Source organism: Pelobates fuscus, chromosome 3 (assembly GCF_036172605.1).
Source record: "Pelobates fuscus isolate aPelFus1 chromosome 3, aPelFus1.pri, whole genome shotgun sequence".
Lineage (NCBI taxonomy): Eukaryota > Metazoa > Chordata > Amphibia > Anura > Pelobatidae > Pelobates > Pelobates fuscus.
In genome coordinates this window covers 167,470,315-167,491,125 of record NC_086319.1, presented here as the reverse complement: position 1 = coordinate 167,491,125, position 20,811 = coordinate 167,470,315, and the positions used below count along the sequence as shown (strand labels likewise).

At 39.3% G+C, this 20,811-nt stretch overlaps 1 protein-coding gene across 2 annotated transcripts in view; it reads left to right on the top strand.

Moving 5' to 3' along the window:
• The first annotated feature begins 6,075 nt into the window (after positions 1-6,075).
• Positions 6,076-20,811, top strand: part of SLC25A18 (solute carrier family 25 member 18) — a 70,597-nt gene continuing 55,861 nt past the window's right edge. For both annotated transcript variants that reach the window (XR_010090431.1, XM_063447646.1), the window contains exon 1: positions 6,076-6,489. The gene's annotated coding sequence lies outside the window, so the exon portion shown is untranslated. The remainder of the gene's footprint in view (positions 6,490-20,811) is intronic.

The window sequence follows — 20,811 nt, the reverse complement described above, 5'->3', positions numbered from 1 at the left end:
GACACCAGAACCACTACATTAAGCTGTGTGTGTGTGTGTGTGTGTGTGTGCGCCTGCTAGTGAGTGAGCTTGCTTGCGTGTGTGTGTGCGCCTGCTAGTGAGTGAGCTTGTGTTTTTATGTCAATGAGCTTATGTATATCAGTGAGATTGTTTGTCTATGAGGCTGTGTATCAATGAGCTTGTGTGTGTCAGTGAGATTGTCTGTGTCTGCATGTGAGTATGCTTACTGCATAATTAAATGTTTTACTCTGAAGGGGCCAATATTTTATATTAGAAAAAGCAATATATATATATATATATATATATATATATATATATATATATATATATATATATATACATTACTCAATCATCTGGGGTGGCAAGACATTGCCTTACATATTACATGCGACAATATATGGCGCAATGACTTATGGGGCTGGCATAGATTCTTTTCCAGGACTGCTTTGTATCCCCAGTCCAGCCCTGCTCAGTTCCAAGGTATCCAGTAATAATCCTGTTTGTGTCTATGTCAGAATGGACTAGGTAAGGAAGCAGCACCATCAACTAAAGCTCTGATCACTGTGACAATCTAGCAAATGATTATTGAGTTATCCAGCAATGCCCTGGCACATGCTATGACGGGCAAGTACAGGACTCCTATATGCCACTTATGAAGCTACTGCTTTGGTATGTTTTCAAAGCTATCCCATGGGAGCTACTGTGTACAGCTATTTCTAGAATCCAGAAATAGTAGGGTCTCACTGAAATCTTCAATAATTAAAGGGACATTTGCAGATGTACTCCATGCAATAAACATCACAAACATTATTCACTAGATACCAAATTTTGGCCCCAATTTAATATTTTTGGATAAGCTTTTCAAAGTATTGATTTTCTTGGGATAATCTTGTAAGATGGTTTAATATTTTGAAAAATACATTTAGAATCAGCACCCATCCTTACCAGGTGTGTCTCACAAGAGGCAAGACTTGTCTGACAGAGTGCTCTAGTTGTTTGTCTTGTTTGTTGTTTTTCCAAGTAAACTGCTTTACAGCCCACATATCCATGTCATCAGATATCCATGCAGTGATGCAGGCTTGATAATGTTCATGTTTGGTGACTAAAACATTGCCTTTTAAACCTTTCGATATGATTCATTATATTTGGAAAGTTGAGTGCCTGGACCTCTTTTTTTTGTCTGGACATTGTGACCTACCCCAGGTCCCGGAGCACCACATCCATGTTTGGTATCACTGAGATTTAATGGTTTCTCCCATGAGAGGAGCTCTTTCCCCTCCATTGGTGGTTTGTACCCATCAAGAGCAATGTGGGGGAAAGCATAATTTATATGGACTGAGGCAATAGTACCTTCTTCTTCATATATCACACAGTGAGGAAATCACGAAAGAATAAAGGGAGACAGGAGCAGGAAGCAGCTTTCTAGGGTAAATGATAATGAATATCCTCTACTGTGGCCTACAAGGCCACACTATATAGAATGACTGACTGGGAAGGAATCTCTGTGGACTACCCACCCACCTGTCATCCAGCAGGTACGCCACTAATGCAGTATGTATGAGTACCTGACAGATTTCCTCAGCAATAAAACTAACTACAATATGAATTATATATAAGTGTAGTATCATACTAATAAAAACACTCTGCAACATGTGATGTATTACAATATCCAGAGGAAAAGTACTCACAGTAAATGTTTAAAGTGGCACTTTATCTAGATCTGAGGTAGGATAAGGAAATTATTTATTTCACCACCTACGAATACTGAGATTCATGCAGAATTCTACTTAGAATTCTCTTCATACATTTACCCATAACTGTAAAATGTCCATCCCAAAATATAATAAGTTAAGCTAACAATTACTACAGTAAATCAGCCGGTACACATAAACGATAGTGGGATAGTAGCCTGGCCAGCAAGACTAGAAAGATAACAAGAACAGTGTCTATGTATAGTTTAGTTAAAGTGTGTCAGAGTGTACTGTGAGTGTGTGTCGTCTGTGTGTGTGTTATGGTGTGTGTATATAGCAATTTACATGCCATTCATAACAGACTCCATTTCTCTCACCAATCTCCTATCAGAGAACAATACTGACCTTTGCATTGCTGATATTTTTGCAATATCGGCATTGGCCTCAAATATTGGTCATGCCAGTAAAATACCAGACAGGTGGCAACCCTACTAAATCAGGCATATGCGAGAAACGGTGAAGCCCTTTTGCTAAGGACGCTATCTGTGGCCAGGACATTCCTATACCGCGCAGAATCTGACAAGGATAGAAGCTGGGACACCACCCTGACAGTTGCCTCCTTATACACCACAAATGCTCATATCGGCAGCTTTACAAGCCAGGTATTCATTGAATTTTGTTTTACAGTTACAGGGATGGTTCACCATCAGGATATTTGGTTTATCTTTTTTTGGTAAATGGCAACAAGCATCTACCTGCCCTGCCCTGAATATCTGAAATACCTGTAGTTTAATATTACTATAGGAGATATATACTAAATAGTGATTTAAAAATGCCAAAGGAGTGCCCCTTTCAAATAGTTGTGTGTATACTAAATATATAGGGGATGTATACTAAATAGTGATTTTAAAAATGCCAATGAGCGTTCATTTAAAGTTATGTATCCTCTTCATATAAATAAGCAAAAGGAGTTTCACAACTATTAACCAAACCATAAAAATTATTGAAAATAAAATAAATTAGTGACTTTTAGTTTGTGCCATATAACAGGAACATTGAGTGGGAATATCAGCAAGTAGATCTGAGGGCTGCTTTACTGGCATTGAGAAAATACTGGTGTATGCTTGTGAGATAACATCTTTCTTTTTTTTTTTTTTTTTTTTTTTTAATTCTTTATTTTATTTGTGCATCAAATAACAATAATCATGCAGAGCCACAACAGCAACTGCAGGCATTTTCTTGGTGTTACAAATACGTGGCAGTGTAAACGGCACATTTTTTTTTTTTTAAATGACATGAAAGAAACAAACTCGTGTAGTTAGGATGAACATGCTTGGTTAGGCATTTGAATAACATAGATGGGTATGCATAAGCTTATAGTAATGTATGTGGGTTACTTGTTGATGTACATTAGAGTAAATGAGCTTTTAGTGCTTGATAGGTACATAGGCTTAAAACAGAAAAGCAGTGTCAAAAGTAAAGATTGTGCTTCAACGCTTAATATGCTTAAAAATGCTTAAAACATGCTTAAAATAGCCACCCTATGTTTACCCAGCAACAGTCAGGTAAGAGTCTATGGCAGCATTCAGGATGACCCCTTAGTGTGCAGTGTGGTATGCTGTAGTGTGGTAACATGCTTAATGGCTGCCTCTGTGCTTATAGTCCCATTGGGTGACCTGAAAGGGGGGTCGCAGCTCCATTCCTGGATCAATGGTATTCCAGCCGAGCACCAGACTTAGGCCTGTAGTGAGTTCCGGGTTTAGTGGCTGTGGGTGGGCCAATCTTCCGTTTCAGGCTCTCAACGGGGAACTGGGCTGTGTGCCAGGTTGGTCCGAGGCCTTGTAACGTGTTCCCTCTTCGGGTTCATTATGCTCTGGTGTGTCGGGTTGTTATGCTGCTCCTCTCCAGTTTGTGTGAGGTAAGTGCTTATTCGCCGGTGCCCTCTTTGGTGCGGTCATCGTTCCGCCTGTATGGGAGCAGGAGAGGAGGGTGCGTCCGGCGGCCCTCTCTTCGGAGGTGCCATGTGGTCTCCGCCATCTTGGGAGCGGACTCTCGCTGGTGTTGTGGCACTTCACTGGGTCACAGGGTGGGGACCGGGATCACCCCCGCCGGTCCATAGGGGGGGGAAACAGGGCCAGACCCGCCTAGCCTTGCGTTTCAGCTAAACCGCTGGTGGGCAGGATAGCTGGGCGGCGGCCGTCCACCCCTCTCACCGCCTGGGCGGTCTCCATCACATTCGGCTGGGATCGCCCCACCGAGGGACTAGAACCTCGTGGCAAGCCTCTCCTCGGGACCAGGGTTGCCTCTTTCACTGGTGTTTAAGTTTCTGGCTTTTAACAAGCGTTTTGCTGGTCTTTAGGGCCAAAAACTTGAGCAGTTTGCAGGAGCTCTTTCTCCATGCTTCCACTCAGCATGGCGGTCCGGCCCCGCCCCCCAGATAACATCTTTCTTGAGAGTGAATGGGTTCAAGTAGAATATAAACAGTTGTCTTCAGGGCCTGAGGGGGGGGCTGCCTATGCTTTAGGCTACAGCAAAGCTTTTGGAGACTCCCACCTTACAGTGCAGTGCACATTCCTGGCAGCTAAATAATAGGTACCTAATAGTGGTTTAATGGTGTTTTGTAGGGGGTTCCTTGGTCAATGTTCATTGTTTTGCTGTTCAAGGTCTTATTTTATTTATTAATTCTATCATATTCCAATTAACATCCACATTTAAAGTCTGCAGATGTTCTCTTGCTTTTTAATCCAGTTTTCAGGTATTCATTTGAGGAAACATGTAGCTAGCATGTAGCTGGAGGTTAAAAATCATTGAACTACACTAATTCAGCTAATTTTAACTGTGGCCATTAAAACGGATTTAAATGCTGGCAATTATGCTAACCATCTTTCAGGATTATTCACTAAAGTCAGTTCCGGGTTGTTAAAATGACCAGAGGCAAATACAATTGAAAGTCAGTCATTTTAACCAAATGTGTACTTCTCATTCGGTATCATCCATTAATCCTGTATAAAATGTACGGTCCTCATACTTCAGACACAACAATTAATCTGGACTCACACTGGGGAAAAAAAAACAGTAGCAGGTAAATTCGCAAAACCTACAGAAGTCCAGAATATTTGTCCACTGGCAGTGCAGCAATCAACTGACATATTAATAATAATAAATTAATAAAACAACTTTCATAAATAATATACATTTATGTAATTGTATTAACTTGAAAAATGTTTTTGGGTATTTTGGTCACCTCTGTAGAGTCAATCCTTTCAGTCAAGTAATTAACTATTAAAATGTTACGAACGGGTTTTAGTACATTTTTTTAATTTTTTTATGATAGCTTGTGTTTAAATTGGTATGTATAGAAATATAGTTGACCTGAATTTGCAGGTACATAATGGCCAATTCTGTTTAATCTGTTCATTCAGTCGTATGGTTCCATTATTCTGTTCCAGATTGTAACCATTCACTCTGAAATGTAAAAGTGTAGCTATCAGCTTGGTGTTTCCATGGCGACTGCTTCAATTTTAAGGAGTTACCAGCAATCACTTTTTAAACATGATCCTTTTTAAACATGTGCCTGTCTAAAGTCTTAAACTTTACTTGTAGTATCAGAATGATATTTTCATTGTTTTATTTTATGAAAAGGAAATGATGTAATAAATACTGTATACTTAATGGAATGCAGCAGTTTTAATAGATTAAGTCAAATTACTTTAGTATATATTAATATAATCAATTATTTTTCTTTTTACTTGCAGTCCCTTAAGTATTTTGCATAAAAGTATACTTTTAAATACCTGTTGTTATATACTACTGTGTATAATTGTAGCATATTTGTACGCAGTGATTTTGTGATCTTGCATCACATCATTTGATATTTTGGTAAGAAAACAAACAAACAAAGACAAACCGTTGAGTCCAAACATAGTGTAAATAACAATATCTTAAAATTAGGCTAGATAGTGTTGGACTGTTGCTTTAACAGTTATACTACTATGGAAACACATGGCACCATATAAAATAGAGTGCACTGTAGTGATGATGGTGCCCAGATTGTCCCTTTAAAGGTTTTTATGTTCAGAGTAAGTAAATTTCATAATTAAACCATGCCAAAAATGTATCCTCTTTTATGGATGAGAAAGAAAATAAATCAAAGTTATTAAAGTAGTTAAAAAAGATAGTAATAAGGTGCTTTAAAATTTAAAAAATATGCCATGTTTTAAATATAGCAACCTCTGTGCGGAGATAATTGTATTAGGGACTGCTGAAAATTGAAGGATTAACATTAAACCTGGTTTAAATCAACAGCAAGCATTTTGAAGGCAGTATTGTGATGAAAAAAACTCTTTCACCCTCCCCTTTCTTTCTTCCTGTCCCTCCCAAATGCCAAGCCCTGAGTTTAGCAAAAAGAGAATCCTGCTACTTTTTACAGCAGTGAAAAGAAAAACTGGGAACTTCTACTCTGTATTATAACCTACAGGGTGAAAATCCTGTTCTAGAAGCAAAATCTGCGCATTGCAAAACTGATACTTCAACAATATTGCAATACTGAGATCTTCTAAAAAATCTAAAGCATTTTATTTGCACAAATAAATAAATATTTTTTTCGGAAAAAAAAAAGGGCAGACTTTTAGACTTCCCGGCTAAAGCAAAGCAAAAACTGTGGAGTTGTTTGCTGGTATTTTGGTAAAAATCTAAATTAAACAAAAACTACGTTTGCCATTAAAGGTTGACACACAGTTCCAACTTTTAAGGCCATCATTGACCATAGGAGAAGACTTTCTTGGAGAGGCCCAGAAAGGTAAGAATTACTTGGTGAAATATTGCCTTATGAATTGTCCTTTACAGAGGAAGATGTACTGAGATGTGCAAAATACTGGCTTAGTGTCACACCATTGTCACATAGTGTCACTTTATTCTAAAGTGTTTTAGTTTTGCTGCTTTTGCTTTGAGTGCTGTAAGTTGTGATGCAGGATTCATGAAAGATATTTATTTCACTAAAATCTAAGTTCTCAAATGGTTATATTATGTACCACAAATTTTACTAAGAATATAACAGATATCTGTCTATTGCCCAGCTTCGTACCAATGTGCACAGTATGGCTTTGGTTGTTAGACCTGATGTTTTGATTTGGACCTAAGAGTCTTGTCTTTTTCTGAAGATGAAATTACATTCCTTCCTCCTGAAAGGAATTTAAATGATTTTAAAAGAAACATGAAAATTTTAAGATGATGGCTGTAGTAAACAGGAAATCCCTTTAGAATTTCAGTTAGACTTATTGTCAGTAATTCCTTACTTATGCAGTCGTCAGTGTATCAGGAGACATATTTAACCCACTAGTAATCAATGATCTGTTTTGTGATAACAATCTGTTCATTAAAATGAGTAGCAAATTCCAAAGCAACATGTCTCTAATTTAATGACATCAGGGGTGTGTATATAGTTACCAATAGTAAACTAGAAATACCTGCTGACATGAGGTCTTTAGGGACAAGAGTGTGATGTCTGCCTAAATAAAAGTTATTAATTATTAACCTTTTAAACACATAATTTAAGTTATTACACTTGGGGGTGGGGGGGCAGGGGGGATGTAACAGTTAGCATTTAGTGATGTCAAAGTTCAACAAATGGAAGAAAATTCCATTTGTTTCCATGGTAACTGCCCGCTTTTAAAACACTACTAGAATTTCTTACAGTACTCCATTTATGTTCTAAAAGTTGTTCACATGTTAAATAAATTGCAGCAGACTGCCTCTGATGAGCTAGTTTGTGTTTTGTTTTGAATCCTTACACACATAGATATCCATAAAAGGCAAACAAAAAACGTTTTCTAAGGTTTTAGTGCCAAACTGCTTGTGAACAAAATGAAAAATGGAATTTGGCTTTTATAGAAAGGTGTGCTCTCTTTCTTATGATAAAATAGAAATACGTGTTTCTATATAGGCCTGAGATTACAGAATCATATCTTACTGTATTTCACCCAAATATTCTGTTGCACACTTTGAGGTGAATCTGGTGATCTGTTTATTCTAGTTTTGTATTGGACATGATGACTGGTCACTGAGAATTAAAAAGCAAACAAAGTTCTGCAGTGCCATTACTGCACCAAAATTAGGCATAGGATAGCCATCTGGGCGGGTACATAGTCAAATACTAACTACAAATCGCTATGTAGATGGGAAAAAAACAACAGCTCCCATGATATTTTACCAGCCAATATGATCATGTGTACAGTAGGTCTAGTGTAAATGTGTATCTTTTTAAAAGCAAGCCTGGTTACCCTTCAGCTGCTCTGTATTTGTGTTTTCTTTTTTTTAATTAACTACTAAACACACTACGGGCACTAAAACTACTTTAATCATTTGATAGGCTTTGGTCAAATTAATATGCTGTTTTTGCAAAACAAATGTTTTGCTGAATGCTGCATCCTAAGCCTGCCTCCTTAGCAACACCCCCTCACTCCAGAAAAATACTTTCTGATCAAAGGTATGCACGCAGCTCAGCCACTGATATTACCAGGGGAGGGCTGGCAGCCTCAGGCCTGGGGGGCAAATCCAGTCAAGTGGCCCATTGCACCCCTGAATTAGCTCACCATCCATGGCCACCTTTTCCTGGTTTTATAACGGATATTGATGTTATGCTAATCAGTAGCTCTTTGCCATACCCACTCCTTTGCGGCTCCGACTTTCAATGTTGTTAGAGCGCAGGCTGAGAATCTCTGAGCCTGTGCCCTGACTCACTAACTGAGCACCGGAACCACAAGGGATATGATCTGACTGCACCTACTGCTGGTGCGCACCAATGGACCACCAGGGAATCGTTTAAATTAAATATGCTGGTGTCCAAAACTTGTGAGCTGTGTTGGCCGCCGGGCGCCTCTGTTATTGCGCCCTACATGACCCCACAGCTTGCATACCTCAAAGGCTGGCCCTGCTGACAGACACACTGGCCCTCACTCTCAATAACATACACACACAAACCCTGACAAACACTCACTGACAGGCAGACACATACACACACACACTGACAGGCAGACACACACACACACATTCACTGACAGACACTTACTTGACAGACACACTTGCTGACACACACACACACTGACAGACACCAGTGCCATCTTAACAACATTATGGGTCCCCGGGCAAAGCAGTGCACTGGGGCCCTGCCTACACAACTTACAGGAATAAAAATGTAAATTATAGATACAACGAAGATTATATTTAGAAGTACCTCCAACAAATGCAATGCATACATTCAATACATACACACAGACTGCCGAATGCAGTCACACACCGACTGCTGAATGCATACACACGACGACTGATGAATACACGCATACAGACTGACGAATAAACACACACACACACACACAGACTGCTGAGTACACATAGAGAGTGCTGAATACATACACAGTCCGCTGAATACAAACATACACAAACATACACACAGACGGCTGTATACATACACAGACGGCTGAATACACACACACAACAGTGAGGGATGCAGTGTATGTGTTTGTGTGTACGGGTGCGGTGTGTGTGGGGTGCTGTGTGTGTGTGGAATGCTATGTGAGTGTGGGGTTCTGTGTGTGTGTGTGGAGTGCTATGTGAGTGGGGTGCTGCGTGTGTGTGGAGTGCTATATGTGTGTTGGGTGCTGTGTGTGTGTTTGAGGGGTGCAGGTAGCAAATGTTTTTTGTTTTTTAATACTACTATACGTTAAATAAAATCTATATGTCCCCCCCACCCTTCTTCTTACCTTTGGTGAAAGAGGCTGGGACACAGCCAGCCCTGGTGGTCCAGTTGTGAATTCTGTACAGCCTGCAGCTTGTCTGGCTGCAGGCTATCTCCTGTCCTACTGCACGCAGAATGCTGTGTGGAGCATTGCAATGGTAATGCGCTGCAACGCTCCACACAGCCTGCTTGCGGGAGGAACGATCTGCCTTACAGGTCGGCCTCTCCTGCAGCCCTGGGTCCTAGGCAGCTACCTCTCTCCCCGATTGAATTGAGATCTCCCTCATCGGCACAAGGCCAGAAAACAAGGCCACCTCTCCGTTGGCTGGCAGGGGAGATCAAAGGATCTCCCCTGTCGGCCGGGCATGCTGGGCAGCGCGGTAGGGCCCCATGCGGAAAGACGTCCCTGACAGTCACACACAAACACTTCCAGACACACACCCACTTCCAGACACACACACACACACTTCCAGACACACACACACACACTTCCAGACACACACACACTTCCAGACACACACACTTCCACACACACACACTTCCAGACACACACACACACACTTCCACACACACACACACACACACTTCCAGACACACACACACACACACTTCCAGACACACACACACTTCCAGACACACACACACTTCCAGACACACACATACACACACACGCACACTTCCAGACACACACACACACACTTACACTTCCTGACACACACACTTCCAGACACACACACACACTTACACACACACACACACTTCCAGACACACATGCACACACTTACACACACACACACTTCCAGACACACGCACACACACTTCCAGACACACACACACACACACTTCCAGACACACACACACTTCCAGACACACACACACACACACACTTCCAGACACACACACACACACACACACACTTACACTTCCTGACACACACACACTTACACTTCCTGACACACACACACACACACGCACACACACTCAGACACACACACGCACACTTACACTTCCTGACACACACACACACACACACACTTACACTTCCTGACACACACACACACACACTTACAGACACACACACACTTACAGACACACACACACACACCCTTACTTTCAGACACACACACACAAATTTATTTTATTTCTTGTTGCTCCTACCTTTAGGTAGGTCTGGGTCCTTTCCCCGGGGTCCAGTGACTTCTTCCGTGATATTCCTGCTCCTCTCTGCTTCCTCGCGCAGTTTAGTGATGCGGGGCCGGAATGACGTCATATTCCGGCTCCCGACATCAACAGAGAGGGCGCGCGAGGGAGCAGGAAGATCATCAGCAGAGCTCCCTCGCCGCTGCTTGCCTTCTTCCTCACCCGGCCGGTATATTGCTGCAGAGTAGGCACCTGCCATCTGGGACAAGCAGGTGCCTACTCTGCCTTGCTACTGGGGCACCGTAAGTGGCCAGCTGGCCACCTGCTGGGCTCCTTGTGAGCTATCAGCCTGCTCTGCGCGGCACCCCCTCCTCCTGGCGCCCAGGACCGGCCCTACAGTGGCCATTTTTCTAATTATTTAGGGCGGCCTGGGGGGCAATTGCCTCCCTGCCCCCCGGCCCAGCCCGCCCCTGGATATTACTGAATGATCTGAAAAACAAAATTACCTACATTAGAAGGAGGGGACACCCAGGAAGACATATAGTACGGATCAGCAGCAGAACTATCTCCGGTGCGGCTGCACCAGGGCACGCACGATGAGGGACCAATCATCATCATCTATGTGTATTGCTGAAAAGAGGCCCGGTCAGATGCCATGGCCCTTTAAAAACACAACCGGGCTTCTGTTGTATTGACGATGCCGGGAGGAAGTGACAGCAGCTCAATTCCCCCTGGCTCTGCTTGTGGAAAGCAGAGGAAGCAGCTGTGGCACAGGCAGCATGGGGGCAGAGGAGCAAGAAGAGAGAACTGTTCCAGACCTCACACTCCCATCAATCCCAACCAGCAGTAGGATCCCAAGCACGCCACCCTCCTGCACACAAAAGGTATGTTAACAGTGTTGTATAATCCTTCTCTCACCACCAATATTTCCAATTGGTATCCATTTGAGAGAAATCCACTCTGCGTTGTGTTTTAATAGTGAATGTAATATCCGTGTCACCTCTTCCAAGAACTAACATATAACTTTATCCCCTTGTCCAGATAAATATATGACTAGCACTACTAAGGTATTCTACCCGATATTACAAATAAACAGCCAACACCATAGTTCTTACCAGAGAGAAATCTTTACTTAGAATCTGCCCAGTTAAATATTACAGAAGAAGAATGTTACAGAGTTATAGTATTACAGAGTTACAATACATTCATAACACTCATCCATTCCATCTATCTAATAATATCGGCTACATTGTGTATGTGCTGTGAGATGTTGTGTGCAGCATGTGTGTCTTACCAAACCTAATCTAATGTGATGTCAGTATCTTCTATTTTTAAAGGAATTGGTTGCCATGTTGTAAATAGCAAACTCCTCAGCTCAATTGATATGTAAATGTGATTTACTTTCCCAAGGCCCAAAATGTTATCTATCCTGTTATTTTATTTAAGTGTTAACTCTCCCAGCCATCCCTTTGTCTCTAACCTAAGGTGTGTTTTCCTAGATAGAGACTCATTTGAAGACTAGTTGATATGTAAATGTGATCGGTGCCTTTCAGGTGCTGTATCTTTCCAACTATCTAAACAGAAACTCCCTTTGAAGATAATTCCTGACCTCCCATACACACAGACTTAATCAAGCACATATTAAACAGATATATATATATAATATTTTCCCCAACAAACAGGAGGGTGGCTCAAATATAAAACTCATGTGTGTGTAAATGTCCGTTTTTGTGTGTATATCTGTGTTTCAAAGTGTGTATATGTCAGTATGTGTATCTGTGTCTTAGGGTATGTATGTGTCAGTGTGTTTATGTGTGTATATATAGCTGTGTAAGTGTGTATGTGGCAATGTGTGTGTGCATACATCCCAGCAATCACACCAGGGACGTTTTAGCCGCGAGGCAAACAAGGCATTTGCATTGGGCGGCATTTTCCAGGGGGCGGCAAAAAACGCCCCCAAATGCCCAGGGCAAATGCCTTGTTAGCCTTGCGGCTAACAGACGTAGGGCAGCACAAAACCAGGATACACCACTTAATCAAACACAAACATTACATACAAACATACCCCTGCATTCAAACTCCCAAATTATATACAAATACACCTCTTCATTCAAACAGCAATATTACACACAAGTGTACACCTGCATTTAAAAGCCAATACTACATACACTCATCTGCAATCAAACACAAGCATTACATACTTTTTTAAAACGCTAAAATAATTATATATAAACACCTCTTCATTCAAACCCCAATATTAAACACAAAAGCAAACCTGCATTAAAAAGCCAGCACAACATACAAACATACCCCTGCATTCAAATGCAAACACTACACACAAATACAGCACAGCAATCCAATGGCAACAGTACATAAAAATGCACCCATACATACACATACATACTCTATACAAAAACATGCTTACATTTAAACACAGCTTACAAATGCAACCCTGCAGAGATGGGCAGATGGTAGATCTCCAACAGAAAAGCATTGTGGGAATCGTATGAAAATGATGATCTTTTGGCTATACTCGCGCTAGAGGGGACCCAAAAAAATATATTATTCCAGGGCCCTCCCTACATTAGTTCCACCACTGGTACGGCTACCTTTACCTGTTTGTACAGTGGAACCTCGGAACTCGAACTTAATCCGTTCCCGAAGGCTGTTCAGGTTTGCGAAGTGTTTGTGAACCGAATCAACATTTCCCATAAGAATTTATGTAAAATTGATTAATCCTTTCCAGACCCCCAAAATTACAGCATTTTACATTTATATGTATGCATAAAAAATGCAGAGATCGCTCTAATAATAAGCACCTTACATTTATTTGATTGGTTCCTACCTTTCAACTTACTAAAAATGTACTGTTGGCCATTATTACAATTATTTATAATAATTGTTTGACTTGAAAATGAGACAAAGCTCTTTGTTGTATGTTCGGGTACTGAGACATTTTTTTACTCAAAATTTTTGTTCGACTTCCGAATTGTTCGAGAACGGGACCGTTCGACTTCCGAGGTTCCACTGTACTTTGTCTGACTGTCTGCAGCTAGGTTGTTAATTAAAAGCCGCTAAATCAGTGCTGTGGGGGCTAAGTCTGTGTGCACACTTTTGATAAAGAAGTCTTTCTGGTATGAGGGGAATGGTTAAGGAGGTGGGGTTATAGTGCAGAATTCTAGAAAACCTTTATATTTTTTGTGTAAAGACGATAAAGATTTTAACATGCAAACAATACAGCTTATTATTGAGGCCAACATATATCAAATGCTTTAAAGGGGACTATATAAGCACACAGACCACTTTGTCTCATTGAAGTAGTCTGGGTGCAGTGACCCTAAACACTATAGTGATCCTGTAAAAGTTGTATTGGTCCCCAAAGTGTCCCTTTAATCTACATATTTTATGAAACATGGGATGCATATAAGATGAAATTAGTACAACACGGCAATTTCCTGTTGTGATTGACATACAGGGATACACAAAAAATGAAAATAATTAACAAATACAACATTTTTGCTTCCAGAAATCTTGGAATGGGAAAATGGGTGTATGTGGACAGAATGCCAACATTCACTTAATTCAGGAATTTCCTAAGTAATTGTTGGCTGTACATCTGCATACCTGCCCTGAGCACTACCTATCTTGCCGCTATAATATGTAGTCATGTACTTTTGAGTAATGCAAGCCCCTGTATAGTGTGGCTTAGGTGACTTTTTAAATTTTTTTATTATTACAACTTCTCTACATAAGACAGAGTTCTGGGTGATGTGTGGAGGATAAAGTATTATAGTTTTGCAATGCATAATGAAACACAAAAACATGTATACAGCTTTTTGTTAGAGAAATGGTTACACTGCTGTTTTTGTTGAAAAAATACACTCTCTTTATCGCAGGACAATTACAGTTTTGTTTTATTTTGTCCCTTGGTTAACCCCTTAAGGAAGGCTGGTTCTATGCCATCCTTTATAGGGTGGCTCTAAACTCTGGCGTGGGGCATAGAACGTCCCTGCCATTCTTATTACTTACCCGATCGCCGCCATTCCCCTGACGCTGATCTGCATTGCTCCCAGTCTGAGGGGACTGCCTGACAGCCCAGAAAGACCCACCTCAGCAAATTAGGCCCCCGCGGGCTATCCATAGTGCTGCCTGCGAGGGGACTGCCTAAACTGACAGGCAATCTCCCTGCTTCTGTAAAATAAATGAAAAATATTAGAAATTTAGAAAACAACAACAATATATATGTGTGTGTATGTGTGTATATATATATATATATATATATATATATATATATGTGTGTGTGTATATATATATATATTTATATAATGTCATGCCAAGTGTATTTCTTTTATTAATATATACATATATTAACATAAAAATACACATAGAATTAAATTACACAGATGTGTATATATATAAAACTATATATATATTATGTGTATATATATATATTTATTTAAAAGAATAAGTAAATACAAATAAATGAAAAATAATAAAATAAATTATATACATATATGTAATTTTATTCTAACTGTATATGTATATATATTCATATCAAAATACACTTTGAAATTATATATATGTATAAATACATAAAAATAATGCAAAATATAAATATATACATATACATAATTACATAAAAAACTAAAAAATAAATGTTTATATATTTAAATTCTACGTGCATATTTATGTAATATTTGTACATAATTAATTTTATTGATTGCAATTTGAGGGACCTGCCTGACAACCCAGGCAGAAAGTCCAGAAAATTGTATTTGCTAGCACTATATTTAACTCTGTAACTTTCCAAGATAACCTAAAACATGTACATGGGGGGTACTGTTTTACTCGGGATACTTTGCTGAATATAAATATTAGTGTTTCAAAAAAGTAAAATGTATCACAACGATGATATTGTCAGTGAAAGTGAAGTTTTTTTACACACAAAATGCACTTTCACTGATGATATTGTTGTGATACGTTTTACTGTTATGAAACACTAATTTGTGTTCAGCAAAGTCTCCCAAGTATAACAGTTCCCCCCATGTACAGATTTTATGGTGTTTTTGAAAGTTACATGGCTAAATATAAGGCTTGCTTTTCTGTTTTACACATTGAAATTTGCCTGATTGGTTATGTTGCCTTTGAGAACGTATGGAAGCCCAGGAATGAGAATTACCCCCAGGATGGCATACCATTTGCAAAAGCAGGCAACCCAAGGTATTGCAAATAAGGTATGTTCAGTCTTTTTTAGTAGCCACGTAGTCACAAACACTGGCCAAAGTTAGCATTCATCATTTTTTGCATTTTTAACACACAAACAAATATAAATGCTAAGTTTGGCCAGTGTTTGTGACTAAGTGCTTACTAAAAAAGACGAGAAAAGGCAGAGAATGCACTATTGTATAACAATGGAATACTAAAGAGATATATGTATAAGATAAAACTTAACTTTTAATAAAAGTCTAAATTACTAAAAGGTCCCAATAAACAGAAGAGACCAACTACAACACCCAACTAATAGTACTATATACACATAGACAAAAAAAATCATAATAATAAAAAATAACTAAATAAATAAAAATAATGGAGGCTGGTCCACACTGCAGAAAAAAATAGTAGTAAAGTATCACCAAAAGACAGTATAAATCACTAGATGGTGTGTCAGTCAGATAATATAGTGTCAGAGTATCAGCTGACATAAAAAAAATGGTGAATACTAACTAGATAGTGAACAAAAAAAGGGAGAAAAAATCTCTGACTATTCTGTGGTAACTATGTATCTGGAGAGCTTTAAGAGTGTAACCAAAGATATGGCTAAAAGTATCTGTCAGCTTCTTTGATAGAAAGATATACCTGACTGTTAGATAAAATATCTAGCAATGGAGGAAAAAAGAGGACTCATGCAATACTGACAACTATATTACAGGGTAGGGTGAGGGGAGAGAGGGAAAAGATTGCTGTCCCTATTGTGCCTTCGAGGGCAACCCTTACCCCAATAAATGACCCTACTATGGAATCAAAATTCCTCCACCCCTGCTCCAAACATAGACGAAATAAATAAATAGAAAATGCCAAAAACAAAGTAAAATAAAAAGATAATTCTTAGAAGTCAGAGACAACTGCAAGCAGTCTAGTGGACACTGCCTGAGCCCCAAAGCCCCTGACGCACGTTTCGCTGGATCAGCTCATCAGAGGGGAACCGGATGGTAAGTATTACCGTTTTTTAAAGGGAAGGGATAAGGTGCTAATTACTAAAAAAGACTACACATACCCCATATTGAATACTCTGGGTTGTCTACTAATTCTCATTCCTGGGCTACGATACAGTCTCGAAGGCAACATAACCAGTCTGGCAAATTTCAACGTGTATAAACTGAAAAATGAAATATGCTATATTTGACCCTGTAAATTTCCAAAAAACCTTAAAACCTGTACATAGGTACTGTTGTACTTGTGAGACTTTGCTGAATACAAATATGTGCATTTTTTTCAGTAAAAGCTAACCGTATTATGACATTAACAGTTAAAATGCCACGCAGAACAAAATTTTTTTTTAACAATCTTAATTTCTCACACTTTTTTATAGATTTTATTCATAATGAATTGTTTCATATATGAATAGTTCAAGTAAAATAAAAGCCCTGTTTATCCTGAATAAAATGAATTACGGTTGGACAGACATATAGCACAAATTCCAATTTTTGTTTACGTTTTGTTTTGATCACAACGTGTACAACTGGCTCAGTCCTTAAGGGGTTAAAAGGACAGGGGCTTCCATACGAAATGGGGTATCTGAGGTGAACGCACAGAGATTAAATCATCTGAACAGGTGTGTTTATATTGTTATGGAATATTGCCAAAAAAGGCTTTAAGACAACACAACCTATATCCATTCAGAACAATTATTACTCTGAGCAATACAGTTTTGTGTAGAACATAAAAGCATGTAATAAGAGTTTCTATTGTTGACTGGTAAGAATTAAAACTAAAAACAGGGCACACGAGAATACAGAGAATGGACAACAATTCAAATAGTGTGCCCTTTGGGGGTTCCCTGCTATTATGGGTATATAAACAATCTAAACAATTGCTTTTAGTCCTTCTAACTGCCAAGGGCTTACAGTGTGTTCACACACTTCCCTACTAAAACCTTCTTTTCACATATCACAAAGGCCTCAGGCCTGGCCTATATTTGAGATGATGCTTGAGCCAAATGGTCTCCACGGCAATGTGCAGAGTAGCACATCATCCCTATAGCAACGTAATCGGTGACGAGCAGCTATTCTGGAGAAGGGGAGTTGTTTTCTCTCTGTTCAGAAGAGAAGAGAGTGTAGCGTGTTTTTTGCGGTTAGGGTATCCTGCAAGAATACAGATGACACCTTTAAAAATAACACCCCTGCACTCACTAGCACAATACATAAATTGCAATAGATTATTCTAAAGTAATAATAAATGCAAATTGCTACATCTGTCCATCCACCCCTCACCCCAGTTCCGCCCTTCAAACACACACACTCACATACTACATCTGACTGGAAAGCTTTCAGGAATGACGTTCCAAATACAAATAGCATGTAGGCTCTTGTGCAATATGTATAAAGATAACTTTTGTAAGATGAATTTATAAGTATGAGTCAGTCTAGGGGTAATGCACCTAACTACTCCTGCCTGAAGCATACTTGGGTCCGGATTCCAATTTTGCCAAGTATTGGTTTTAATTAACACAGTTAATCAATTTTAATGAGAGGACAGTACAAACAGAGACGCATTTTCATTCGAGTCACATCTAATTAGAAGCATTTCTGCTTATTATGAAGAAAACTTTCATTATAAAGACTTTAATGCGTGGTTTAAACTGTACGGATGGGCAGATTTACCCCTTCATAGCAAAATCTGCCAACCCATCCATAATAAGTCTGACCTTTAACACTACATGCCCTATATTCATCTCTCTTTAATGTACCTGCTGCACAGCCTTATTCTGTAATTATTATATTTATTTTTTTGCTAGACCATTTTCAAAATGCACATTTCTAGTAAAAAAAAAAAAAGAATTTTCCATTCAATACATGTAGAATCACATACTGTCTACAATGTGCACTCTGGTCCCGCCTACTTCTGCCTCCACAGCAAATCGCCGCACTGTGCCAGTCAGCAGCTCCTCATAGAGATGTATTAGATCAATGCATCTTTATGGGTAGTGTTCAGCGCCTCCATGCAGAGCCACATAGCTTCCTTGGAGATTTGGACATAAACTTTGAATTCCAATTAACCTGGCTTGTAAATTGCACAATTACAGGAAATTGTAAAGTTAATAGGAAGCAGTGTCCGTATTCTGTTCACAGGCTTATGTTATTGCTTGCTGCTCAAGCACTTGGGAATTTCTCATTTAGTACACTTGTTTGTAATAGTTTTATTGATGTCCCTATGCAGATTATTGATCTCAGGCCTTCCTGAAATGCAGATCTGAACTCCATACTGATACACACTATTCATATCAAGCAGTCAGTGCAATGTTTGATCTTTAACCTTTATGGCAGATGTTAAATATGTGGCTAAACAAAATCCAAATAGGTTATGGTGGGGAAAAATTGTGATTGAAAACCCCTTCCACCTGAAGTCTGTGAATAGTTAATACAATGTTAAACAATATTCTGCACACCAGTCAAGCCATAAGACTTGCTTTTCCCACAGAAATCCCAAATCTGCACTGATGTTACAACCGCAAAGGATTCTGGGTGGGCATATGCAAATTAGTTTAACAAAGAATCACATTTTTGCCTCATTCCATTTTAAACATGGATTCCTTTTAATCTGTGTTTGCTGTATACAACTGCTTGGAACACAATTTAGGAAAAGATGCAAAGCCAGTGAACCACTCATGGACAGCTGTTTCGTTAATGCAACTCTTCAGCATGAGGTTGGTTACTGGTTTGCTTACTGAGGCTTGGTAGTGCTTGGGAAGCAAAATCCAAATAGGTTATGGCTAAAACAATAAATATACCACATTACAAACTAAAATACACAAACAAAAAAAAAATAAACACATGGGTGCGGAGATAAGTTGATCTGCATACTTTATAATTTGTTTAACGAGAAACACAATACCATAGCTGGCACACTATAACAATAAGCACTTTATAATGCAAAGAATGTAATTTTGCTCAACTAGCTTTGTGCAAAACCACTTTGGAAAAGGACAAAGGGAAAATCTCAGCATTCACTGTGGTTGCTTAGTGGGAGCAATGAACCTCTCTCCAGAAATCCATCAAGCAGGATTTTGTTTTGTTGTTTTGCATGGTAAATTAATACTGTTGTTGGTTTTTTTCTCTATCATTCTTTAATGCATGAGTTTGAATCTTGTAATCAGGTTTGTGTTTCTGTAAAGCTACGCAAGTAGGCATTTGCAGGCAAGGTGAAGGCAATAGAATAAAGTTTTATTTGTGTGAATCTAAAAAATGTTAGAAAGTGAATAGGAAGCTTGGTTATGATAGTTGAAAGCTCTATTATAGATTTTTGTAATATATGTTAGATTTTGTTGAGATTTTTAAAGGGCTACTCCAGCCGTTGTGGTGGTTATAATGGTAGGAGTATCCTGACGCTGTTCCCGGTAATGGGGCTAAGCTTTTTTTCAAAGTTTTGTCCTCTTACCTGGATTCCCACTGGGCATTGGGTCATTCTGTGCAGTAGGCTTACAACATCTGGCATCTGCAGATGTTTTAACTTGGCGAACAAGTACAATTACAATTTTAGTTGCATAAAATACTAGTCATATAAAATTTAAAAAGCCCCACCCCTGGCCACTGTCTTACTCACACCTCTAAAATGAAAGTGTTCCTCTTTGACCATTTAAAATGATGGGAGGTATGCGATGGAGACCACTGAAATTGTGGGCCGCAGCCTAACCTCACAGTGCCGGGCTAGACCCTGCACAGTTCCTGCTTGCTGCCTCACTCCTGCAGTACTGTGCCAAAATTACTTCCTAACACAATGCTTGCTGCTATTTATCAGCAGAGGAATGGTATAGTGGGGATATAAACTGGGAATACTAGTTGCCCAGAGGACAAACCCTCCCCTGATCCCAGCACAGGGATATAGAATCTCAGGTCTAACTCGTTTTATAACTTCGTATCATTTTCAAGGAAGACACTGTTTTTTGGATGTGTGCTGGAAATCAAAAGCGTCGTGGCAGTGGGTTGTTCATATGTATTATAAAAAAAATATCATTACCTTATTTATTTATTT